This window comes from Bos grunniens, chromosome 3 (assembly GCF_055505025.1).
Source record: "Bos grunniens cultivar Pamir isolate PY7600 chromosome 3, Bosgru_T2T1.0, whole genome shotgun sequence".
NCBI lineage: Eukaryota > Metazoa > Chordata > Mammalia > Artiodactyla > Bovidae > Bos > Bos grunniens.
The window spans coordinates 109,997,663-110,007,480 of record NC_141167.1 but is presented as its reverse complement, the minus strand read 5'-3'; the positions used below and the strand labels follow the sequence as shown (position 1 = coordinate 110,007,480).

The 9,818-nt window shown below is 39.0% G+C and overlaps 2 pseudogenes; both read left to right on the top strand.

The window, feature by feature from the left end:
- Positions 1 to 307: 307 nt before the first annotated feature.
- On the top strand, positions 308 to 2,029 carry LOC147376765 (glucosaminyl-phosphatidylinositol-acyltransferase PIGW-like; annotated as a pseudogene).
- Positions 2,030 to 8,176: 6,147 nt separating this feature from the next.
- Positions 8,177 to 8,703, top strand: LOC147376764 (deoxycytidylate deaminase pseudogene; annotated as a pseudogene).
- The last annotated feature ends 1,115 nt before the right edge of the window (positions 8,704 to 9,818 follow it).

Genomic DNA, 9,818 nt, shown 5'->3' with positions numbered 1-9,818 from the left:
AGACATGGGCTTGATCCCTGGTCCCGGAAGATCCCACATGTAGGCCCATGTACCACAACTACTGAGCCTGTGTTCTAAGACCAGCGAGCTGCAACCACTGAGCTCACGTGCTGCAACTACTGAAGCCCTCACCCTTGTGGAGCCCATGCCCCACGAGAAGAGAAGTCATTGCAATAAAAGCCTGGGGCACCAAAACGAAGAGTGACCCCCACTAGCCACTACTAGAGAAAAGCCCAAGCAGCAACAAAGACCCAACACAGCCAAAAATAAATAAATAAAATTATTTTTTAAAAAAGAATATTACACCATGATCAAGTGGGATTTACTTCTGGAACGCAAAGATGGTTCAACATACACAAATCAATAAATGTGATACACAACATTAACAAAATAAAAATTGAAAATTGTATGATGATCTTTATAGATTCAGAAAAGGCCTTTGACAAAATTCAACAACCTTTCATGACAAGGAAAAAATTCTCAATAAATTAGATACAGATGGAATATACCTCAACATAGTAAAGGCAGTGTATTACAAATCAACAGCTAAAGTCATGTTCAATGTTGAAACCCTGAAAGTTTTTCCTCTGTGATTAGGTACAAGACAAAGATACACACTATTGCCAATTTAAGTCAACATAGTACCTGAAGTTTTCTGGCCAGAGCACTTAGATAAGGAAAAACTTAAAGGCATCTAAGTTAGAAAAGAAATAAAACTGTATCTATTTGCAGATGACAATCTTATATATAGAAAACCCTAAAAACTCAACCAAAAAACTGGAACTAATAAACAAATTTAGTAAAATTGAAAGGTACAAAAATCAATATACAAAATATCAGTTGCATTTCCAAATATTAACAATGAACTCTTAGGAAAATAAATTAAGAAAACAATCCCATTTACAATAAAATTAAAAAGAATAAAACACTTGGGAATAAATTAACCAAGCAGGTAAAAGATCAGTATATTCAGATCCATGAGACACTTGAGCCATGAACTGACACTCTGGCTAAGTGGCCAGAACCCACAACTCCTCTCCTGGGGCAGAGCACACATTCAGCGCAGGGCATCCCTGACTCATCAGGGACATGAGGATCCAGAATTGGGGGCTCTCTAGTGGACAAAGTATTTTGAAACCCTGGAGAAGAAGAAAAATTCTCAAAAGCAGATGAAGGAATCTTTTGTCAGTGATCACAATGGAACAAGCATGCTGGAAATCATTGAGGGCTTGGGCTTGCCTACACTCCTTATCCTGTGCAGAGGGCTCGGGATCATTTTCTCACAGCACTTATCTTTTTCCTCACACACTTGGAGAACTTGATTCTTCATTGACTTTGCTTTCTTGATAGTTCCCCTGGTAACAACTTTGACCATTTTCTCTACATTTGTTCTCCTTGAGCATCTTGTAATTATCTTTGGGGTCAAAAATAGTGTTCAAACAGGGTCATATGAACTTAAAAAAAAGAAATCACTTATCAAAGACTGGATAAAAGTAACATATAATCTGCTGACATCTATTGGCCTCTTCATATCACTTTACATAGTTCAGGTAAATGTAGAAGTAGCATCCTAAAGAAGGAACAGCTTAGCCTTTTATATTTGGGTAATTGCTTCTTATTTGATCCTCCTTAGTAGTTTAACACCGGGTGATAAAACTTTGAGTTTTGCCAAATTTCTAATTAAGGGTACAATATTACCATGTTCTTGAAAATTTATTCCATCACATGCTGCAAATAAAAAGCATTCAGAATATTTACTCTCTGAAGCTGAAAGAAAACCCACTCTTTGTTTAATTACACCAATGAACAGAAACAAATTAATTTTTTCTTGCTGTCAAATGTAACAATGACAAAATCAACCTGTTAGTACATACGTTACACAGAAGTACATTGTGGGCTTTATTTGTGCTCAACCTCTGTATGTGTATCAACTGCTTAATTATATATGTACTGCGCTTGCAAGACAAGACTATAAAATCTTGGTGATCAACAGGGGTCAGATATGTTTTGAGCAATATTATTTTAATGAGGAAGAGAAAACATAAAATGTGAAGAAAATAGGACTTTCGGCAACCCAACATTAACTATAAATTATTATAAAATTGTTTCATTACTACTCTATCAGTAATGATTCTTAATATTTTAAAATGTATTTCAACACTATGTAAAACAAACCAACACAGAACAAAGCCTTGTGACTTGTTAGAATATATAAATTCCAATATATTAAAGAAACTGTTGTCGGGGAGGGAGGAGGGTTCAGGATGGGGAACATGTGTATACCTGTGGCAGATTCATGTTGATATATGCCAAAACCAATCAATATTGTAAAGTTAAAAAATAAAATAAAATAAATTTTTTTAAATAAAGAAACTGTTGTATTTATAGTTGTGATGCTAGAAGATTAAAGGAGTGGGAAGGAGGATTTTTACTTTCCATCTTATGTTACCTATTATGAGTATGTATTTTTATTGTATGAATCACTTTTATAATATTTACATTAAAAAATCTCAATTGTGGAATTGTGAAAAAAAATTATAAGACATTGGTAAAAGGAATTTAAGACAAAAATAAATAGGATGATAATCCATATTCATAGATTGGAAGAATTAATAATGTTACAATATCCATGCTACCCAAAATAATCAATAGATCCTGTGAAATCCCTATCAAAATTTCATTGGAATTTTCATAGGAATACAACAAACAATCCTAAAATTTATATAAAGCCATAAAACACTTTGAGTAGTCAAAGCAAACTTGAGAAAGAACAAAGCTGGAGTCATCACACTTCCTGACTTCAAACTACATTACAAAGTTTTAGTAATCAAAACAGTGTGGCATTGGCCTAAAAATAGACACATAGATCAGTGGAATAGAATAGAAATCCCAGTAGTAATCTCATGTATATATGGTTAATTAATTTTTGATGAAGGCACCAAGAAGATACAATAGGGAAAGGATAGTCTCTTCAATAAATGGTGCTGGGATATCTACATGCAAAAGAATGAAACTAGGCTTCTATATTACACTGAACATAAAAATCAACTCAAAATCAATTAAAGATTTGGATGTAAGACCTAAAACTATTAAAAACACAGAATAAAACAGGGATAAGCACCTTAATATTGGTATTGGCAATAATTTCTTTTAGTATATTGCTGGTAAAAATATCAATAACTTCAGATATGTGGATAATATCACTCTAATGGCAGAAAGTGAGGAGGAAATAAAGAGCCTCTTGATGAGGGTGAAAGAAGAAAGTGAAAAAACAGGCTAAAAACTCAACATTCAAAAAACTAAGATCACGGCATCTGGTGCCATCACTTCATGTCAGATAGATTGGGGGAAAAGTGGAAGCAGTGACAGATTTTATTTTCTTGGGCTCCAAATCAATGAGGACAGTATACTATAGCCATGAAACTAAAAGACTCTTGCTCCTTGAAAGGAATGCTATGGCAAATCTAGACAGTGTATTAAAAAGCAGAGACATCACTTTGCCAACAAAGGCCCATATTGTCAAAGCTATGGTTTTTCCAGTAGTCATGTATACATGTGAGAGTTGGACCATTAAAGAAGGCTGAGCACTGAAGAATTGATGTCTTTGAACTGTGGTGCTTGAGAAGACTCTTGAGAGTCCCTTGGACAGCAGGGAGATCAAACCAGTCAATTCTAAAGGAAATTCATCTGGTATATTCATTGGAAGGACTGATGCTGAAGCTAAAGCTCCAATACTTTGGCCACCTAATGTGAAGAGCTAACTCACTGAAAAAAGATTCTGATGCTGGGAAAGATTGAAAACAAAAGGAGAAGAGGGCAGCAGAGGATGAGATAGCATCACCAACTCAATGGCCATGATCTGAGAAAACTCTGAGAGATAGTGAAGGACAGGGAAACCTGGTATGCTGCAGCTCACGGGGTTGCAAAGAGTTGGACACAACTTAGTCACTGAACAATACCAATGGTGCCAAAAGCAAAGGCAACAAAAGCAAAAATAAACAACTTGGACTACATCAACTAAAAAGCTGCTAAGTAGCAAATGAAACCATCAACTAAATGAACATACAGCCTATGAAATGGGAGAAAACATTTGCAAAGGATATATTTAACAAGAAGTTATTATCCAAAATATACAAAGAACTCATACAACTCATAAGCAAAAATAACAATCAATTAAAAATAGGCAAAGGACCTGAATATACATTTTTCCAAAGAAAACAGGTATTTTAAAAGTTCCTCAACCTGACTTATCATCAAGAAAATGAAAATCTAAATTTTGTTTGACCACAGGGCCTGCAGTAACCTTAAACCCATGAAAGCACATGTCCTGATTTGCAGCCCATAGAGTCACATGTAAATTCCTGATATGACTTCTCCAGCAATGCCTGGGATCAGCAGTTCTGTTTGCTTGCTTCCCAGTGCCTTCCTCTTTGTTGTTGTTCAGTCACTCAGTCATGTCTGACTCTTTGCCACCCGGTGGACTACAGCACACCAGGCTTCCCTGTCCTTCACTATCTCCTGGAGTTTGCTCAAACTCATGTCCATTGAGTCGGTGACGCCATTCAACCGTCTCATCCTCTGTCACCCGCTTCTCCTAGTGCCTTCAATCTTTCCCAGCATCAGGGTCTTTTCCAGTGAGTCAGCTCTTTGCATCAGGTGACCAAAATATTTGAGATTCAACTTCAGCATCAGTCCTTCCAATGAATATTCAAGGTTGATTTCCTTTAAGATTGACTGGTTTGATCTCCTTGCAATCCAAGGGACTCTCAAGAGTCTTCTCCAACATCACAGTTAGAAAGTATCAATTCTTCAGCATTCAGCCTTTTTTATCATCCAGCTTTCACATCCGTACATGACTGCTGGAAAAACCTTCCTCTAGTTTTCCCCTTAATATGACCCTAGAGGGGCTTTTCAGACTCCCACTTGCCGGGGACCAGCCCCGGCTGATCCAGGGTATTCGAAGCGGGGACGGCGTCGGCGAGGATCAGGAAACAACTGCTTAATTAAACGTTAATTAAGGATATAAAGAGTAATAGAATGAGGATAGCTCAGTGAAGAAATTCAGTGGAGAAAAGAGGCTGAAATAAGGATAGCTCAGTGAGGAAATTCAGTGGAGAAAAGAGGCTGAATAATTCAGCCAGAAGGTAAGAGAAAGAACGACATGGTGAGACCAAGTTTTGGTGAACAAGGTCCGCACTTTATTTTCCAAAGTAGTTTTTATACCTTAAGTTATGCATAGAGGATAATGGGGAAGGGGTAGAGTCAGGCAGCAAGCCAGGCTTTCTTCCTGCAAACTTAGCATATGCAAAAGTTAGGTGATTTGCATCATCTTCTGGCCCGGAGGCCTGTTAACATTTTAAGACCTTTTCTTCAGAAAACTTATTTTTCTCTAAAGGTGATTGGTCAGGAGCCACCCTCCAAAAGCATTAGATAAAGTTGCATTCCTACAGCGCAAAGGTGTGGTGAGCTATAACAAGAAAAAGAATTAACTCAAGGGTCCCAGGTTACAAACATTAAAGCTACTACTTACACCAATTATATTAATCAATACACTGCCAGGGACACAGCAGGTAAGGGATATGGAAACTTAGCAGCAAACATTGGCCCAACAAGTGAAAATCCCTTCACCAATACAATTTCTAATCAATCTTTTAACTATTCAAAAGAATCTGTGTTTACACAGTTTAGAACATCTCCTGCCTCTCACAGTTGGGAGGCTCTGAACAATCACATGTGGCCGGAAAAACCTATTCAGGCAGGCTAGAGGATTTCCAAAGGAGTTTGTAGGTTAAACACTGTCACACCCAGAAATTATTAACTGGAGCTGTAAGCTAACTCTTTTTTCAGAGAGGTAGTGGGGGACAGCCCCCCGTAAAGTCAGAGGTGTAGGTGAAAGCACAAAGCAGAAAGTAGGCAGACTCTGGTTTTGGGGGTAGATTGCTCGAGAATTTCCAGGGAGACTCCTGAGGCTTGATCCCGCCTTTGCGTATGTCAAGCCTCCTTCCTCATGACCTTTGCCAGAGGCGGAGCTCGCTCCCCACACCCACTCTCTTGGTTCTAATTGACCAGTCAGCCTTAACCTGGGAACCCCAAAGCATGCCACCCAAAGACCCTAATAAAGGCATGTACCCCACATCTGTCTCTCTGTCTGCACTCTTCCTTGACCTCCTGATGTGGTCCCTCTGCTGCTGATGCTGCTGCTAAGTCACTTCAGTCCTGTCCAACTCTGTGCGACCCCATAGACGGCAGCCCACTAGGCTCCTCTGTCCCTGGGATTCTCCAGGCAAGAATACTGGCTGCTGCTGCTGAGTCACTTCAGTCGTGTCCGACTCTGTGCGACCCCATAGATGGCAACCCACCAGGCTCCCCGGTCCCTGGGATTCTACAGGCAAGAACACTCGAGTGGGTTGCCATTTCCTTCTCCAATTGATGAAAGTGAAAAGTGAAAGGGAAGTCACTCAGTCGTGTCCGACTCTTAGCAACCCCAGGGACTGCAGCCTACCAGGCTCCTCCACCCATGGGATTTTCCAGGCAAGAGTACTGGAGTGCGTTGCCATTGCCTTCTTCGTGGTCCCTCTAGACTTGCCAGATACCTCCAGGACCTGTGAGTAGTAAACCTCTATTTCAATTTCTCTCCTGGTCTGTTGTTGAACATCAGCTCACCTTATGCTCCACTTAACAAGGGCAAACTTAAAATATATATAATGGAACATATTCAGCCTTTAAAAAGAAGGAAATCCTTCCATTTGTGACAGCATAGGTAAGCACATGGAGAAGGCAATGGCACCCCACTCCAGTACTCTTGCCTAGAAAATCCCATGGATGGAGGAGCCTGGTAGGCTGCAGACCATGGGGTCGCGAAGAGTCGGACGCGACTGAGAGACTTCACTTTCACTTTTCCCTTTCATGCATTGGAGAAGGAAATGGCAACCCACTCCAATGTTCTTGGCTGGAGAATCCCAGGGAGGAGGAAACCTGGTGGGCCGCCATCTATGGGGTTGCACAGAGTCGGACACGACTGAAGCGACTTAGCAGGTAAGCACAGAGAGCATTATGCTAAATCAGCCAGACAAAAACAAGACAAATACTGAATGGTGTCACTCATACGTGGAATATTTTTTTTTTTAAGTCAAGTTCATAGCAAAAGTTATTAACAACAGAGTATAAAATGGTGGTTACCAGTAACTACGGGATGGAGGAATGAGAAGTTGGTAAAAGGATACAACCTTTGAATTATAAGATAAATAAAGTCTAAGGATCTAAGGCAGTGTATGGTGACTTGAGTTGAGAATACTGTATTGCATAATTGAAATTTGCTAAGATAGTAGAACTTAGCTCTCTTACATAAAAAGATCAAAATGTGAGGTGATGTATGTGTTAATCAACTCAGTTGTGGGAAGACTTTCACAATATGTATGTACATCAAATCATCATGTCTTACACTTTAAATATATTATAATTTTGTCAAGCAAAGCTCAGTGAACCTGAGAAAAGTTATTTGGGTCTGTATAAAATTCTACATCTAAAAATTAAGAAGTACATGAGCTCCTCAAGCATATAAGAATCAAATATATAAATGGCTATGTTCTAAGACATAAAGTCCCAATACTTTTCAATGAACAGGTAGCTTATAAACTCTGTTCACATTCTCTGACCATAGCATCACTAACCTAAAGTTAATAACAAAAAAGTAAGTGCTTAAATTTCCATATACTTGGTTTACAAACCTACTTCTGGGGAATTTATTAGTCAAAAGAGAAAATATGCTGAAAAATAAAAAAAAAAACTTAAGTCCAAAGAACAATAAAAATATTACACATCAAAACCTGTGAGATGTACAGTTTTACTGTCGGGGTTCTGAAGGTAGATTCTATGTAAATTAGATTAATATTTTTCTTTTGTTGCTCAAATCTTTTATCCCTATGCTGATTTTTTCGGCTACTGTACTTACTAATAATTGTGAGAGCTGTATTGAAACCTCGCTTGAAAGTCCATCAATTTTTGAGTAAAGTGGAATTTTAAGAGAAATCTGTAGACTTTAAAATGTTTGTATTGGAACAAAGGAAATACTGAAATTTTGTGAGCTAGATGACCTGTTTAAGACATTGCCAATTGCCTGGGCATGCTTTGGTTGTGGTAACAGGAACCTGCAGGTTTGCAGGTCCTGGACAGGAGGATGAGTGGGGGTCAGCCATGAGAACCCAGCTTGAATGAAATTTCCTGAAAAAAATGAGTGACTATATGTAACGGTCTGAATTTTGGATGGCAATGGCCTTCTTATTGTCAGCACGGAAAAGCAAAGATCCGAATTCCCAAGTCAGAGCCTGAATCCCAAAGGCAGAAACCAAGACAGTACGGATTAGATGCAATAGCAATGACCTGCTACCTTGGAGAGTAATCTGGGTACCAAATATCTTTACATGTGCCATTATGAGCTGAATGTCATTACAAACAAAAATTTGGCTGATATGAAAGTGTGTGTGTTACCTTGTTCCCATGTAATGAATGCATAGGCTTGTCATCCAGGCCAATATAAAAGAAGCTATTTCCATGTTTGATAAATACCATGATAGTGATAAGACAACAGCCGTCAGGCTCATATTTAATATGGCTAGGTTCACATTCAGGAAATTCAAACTGAAGAACAACAAGAGTGTTACAGACTTTTCAATTAACAACAGAAGGAGCCAGAAATTTCTGTAAGCCACATCTCATAAAATCTCCAGGAAACTGATTTACTCTCTGCTAAGAAACTCCTAATGCCTTTCTTCTTGAATTTACACATAACTTTTTAACAGTCAGTACAATTACCCCATGCCCAAGGTAAGAGAAAACCAAGTAAGACGGTAGGTGTTGCAAGAGGGCATCCTAGGGCAAACACACTGAAACCATACTCACAGAAAACTAGTCAATCTAATCACACTAGGACCACAGCCTTGTCTAACTCAATGAAACTAAGCCATGCCCGTGGGGCAACCCAAGATGGGCGGGTCATGGTGGAGAGATCTAACAGAATGTGGTCCACTGGAGAAGGGAATGGCAAACCACTTCAGTATTCTTGCCTTGAGAACCCCATGAACAGTATGAAAAGGCAAAATGATAGGATACTGAAAGAGTAACTCCCCAGGTAATGAGGTGCCCAATATGCTACTGGAGATCAGTGGAGAAATAACTCCAGAAACAATGAAGTGATGGACTCAAAGCAAAAAGAATACCCAGCTGTGGATGTGACTGGCAATAGAAGCAAGGTCCGATGCTGTAAAGAGCAATATTGCATAGGAACCTGGAATGTCAGATCCATGAATCAAGGCAAATTGCAAGTGGTCAAACAAGAGATGGCAAGAGTGAATGTCGACATTCTAGGAATCAGCGAACTGAAATGGACTGGAATGGGTGAATTTAACTCAGATGACCATTATATCTACTACCGCGGGCAGGAATCCCTCAGAAAAAATGGAGTAGCCATCATGGTCAACAAAAGAGTCCAAAATGCAGTACTTGGATGCAATCTCAAAAACTACAGAATGATCTCTGTTCATTTCCAAGGCAAACCATTCAATATCACAGTAATCCAAGTCTAGGCCCCAACCAGTAATGCTGAAGAAGCTGAAGTTGAAGGGTTCTATGAAGACCTGCAAGACCTTTTAGAACTAACACCCAAAAAAGATGTCCTTTTCATTATAGGGGACTGGAATGCAAAAGTAGGAAGTCAAGAAACACGTGGAGTAACAGGCAAATTTGGCCTTGGAATATGGAATGAAGCAGGGCAAAGACTAATAGAGTTTTGCAAAAAAAAAAAAAAAAATGCACTGGTCATA